The sequence below is a fragment of the Melanotaenia boesemani genome, chromosome 14 (assembly GCF_017639745.1).
Source record: "Melanotaenia boesemani isolate fMelBoe1 chromosome 14, fMelBoe1.pri, whole genome shotgun sequence".
Classification (NCBI taxonomy): Eukaryota; Metazoa; Chordata; class Actinopteri; order Atheriniformes; family Melanotaeniidae; genus Melanotaenia; species Melanotaenia boesemani.
The window spans coordinates 13,554,718-13,557,008 of record NC_055695.1 but is presented as its reverse complement, the minus strand read 5'-3'; the positions used below and the strand labels follow the sequence as shown (position 1 = coordinate 13,557,008).

Here is a 2,291-nt window from a genome sequence, read left to right as displayed (position 1 = left end):
TTCTGCAGTTGTAAGTTTAGTTAATTTTGGCAGATATTACCAAAGCAAATGACATCATGAAATAGCAGAGAATTGTATGAAAGCAAATGCTACATGTCCAAATCCATTTGCAATTTGATCAATGCAATGAGAAATGATTCTCTGATGTGCACAGATGACTACTTGTTGTGGAGTTTGAACTAATAATTAAGAGAATGTTGATTTTAAAGTGAGAAATGCATCAAAACAACTGAGAAAAACTGTAATGTTGTAATACTGTAACAAGAACAAATGAGACAATTGAGACCAGCTATCACTGTGGTCTGCTCTCCAACCCTTGTGATCTCTTTAGAATTTCTATCTTAGAAAATGAGAGGATGAGAACATAAATCTGCTGGTGGCCGTAACCTCTGCATCAATGCTTGGAAAGCCGCCAGTACATTTGGGTGTGTCGTATACCACTGCACTCTTTCTGTTAGAGATTTCTGAGCTAGAATTAACACAGATGAAAATGCGGAAGGTAAAATTCCAAATACAAACCAGGATGGATGGATGGATGGATGGATGGATGGATGGATGGATGGATGGATGGATGGATGGATCCAGATTTGGCTCAAGTCTGTACCCTGCAAACTGGAGCGTCAGTCAATCACAAGCTGAACTGAACTGAAGTTTCATAAATGATGTTAAGAAATTTAGTTCCCTATATATAATTGGGGGTTTGGGGTGTCTGCTTTCCCCCATGTGATAAGGTTCGATGGGCTTGATAAGATATCATACATCATACATCATCATACACTGCACGGATGAGGAAGGTGATACAGTGTAGCTCTGCCTGCCAGAGGTCTGACCAAGTGACTTCTGGTCCATGGCCTGCTCCCACTTTGTCCAGGCTCCTTGCTGGCCCATGGATGCCACCCTGCTGGATGTTTCTTCATCCACCACCGCCCTTGCTTCCTCCTGAATCCTCTGCCACCTCTCCTTAACCTTGCACTTGTCCTGCTGAGGTGATGGGATCAGTCCCAAACCCACACTACCATAGGCAACCACTTCAACCAGATCTTTGTGGCGGAGCCGGGACTGCTTACAGCTGGACACTTGACTTCCTTCCAGTCTTGACCACCACCCCAGCCTGAGCCACCTGTGTGACCTTTAATTCTTCTTCCTGAGACTTCAGGGGCAACTGTAGCTTTGTGGTTTTCCCATACAGGGGGGAGTTGCTGAGGCTTCTTGGCATCCCAAGCCATTACCTGAGGTAGCTGCTAACCTTTCTTTTCAAGGCCTCAACTGTGGACATAGGGGACCGCATTGAGAAGCAGGGGCCATAGTATCCTTGGGAGAATACCGTGTTGGTAAATCCAATCCTTGAACTTGTGATTACTACTACTACTGACTACTAATTTTAGCTAGCTGTCCAATTCCAGGCAGGTGGACTACATGTTCAGTCCATCTGCCTGTCCACTGAATACCTATCCCAGACTCTTCACAGGCTTCTCTGAGATGGATGGTATCTGATTTCCTGCTATGCTAAACTGGAACCTGTTGGAGACTTTTCCCTTCTTCCCCACTAGTAATATGGACTTTGCTGGTTTGAAACTCACCCATACCCACTGAATCAGGTTTTCCAGTCCTTCCAGAATTCATCTGCTTCCTGGTGCAGACTGTACTGTTAATGGGTCCCAGACTGAACACAGTGGCCTCTGCATTCTGACTCAGCTGACTTTACAATCATGTTCATGGCAAGGGTGAACAAGGTTACAGAGACGGTGCATCATGTGATTATCCCCACCTCCAACTTGTGCCACCCTGATGTAACCACCCCTGTTGAGGCTCTTATCCTAAAATTATTGCAATAATTACATTCTACACTCAACAGTGAGATCATCCTGAACTGATCAGTCTTTCTGGAATTCTCCTCCTTAGGAATCCAGACACTTTCAGCCCATTCCACTGCTGAGCCACATTCCCTCTCGTGCAGATGAGCGTCAAAATTTTCCAGAGTCGCACCAGTAGCAGAAGGCCATGTTTTTAGAGCTTGTATGGGATTCCATTTGGTCCAGGGGCTGAGCCTTCCTCACTATCCCCTGGGCCTAGTAAGGAGAAGGGGGAAGTTTTAGTTCAATCTACACAGAAATTACAAACCCATAGCTGAGAAGTACATAATGCTGCAAGAAAGGTTTTAGAGGTCTCTTTGATCTGGATGTCTGCATGCTGCTAGTATGCTCAGAGCAACTTTTCATCCCTGGAAGCACTGAACGTATTTATTTAAATGTGAAAGAGTAATTATCCAAAATATACAAATTCAAAACAAG

At 44.5% G+C, this 2,291-nt stretch overlaps 1 pseudogene; it reads right to left on the bottom strand.

Annotated features, from left to right (window-relative positions):
- Positions 1 to 753: 753 nt before the first annotated feature.
- On the bottom strand, positions 754 to 1,864 carry LOC121653043 (annotated as a pseudogene).
- Between the last annotated feature and the right edge of the window lie 427 nt (positions 1,865 to 2,291).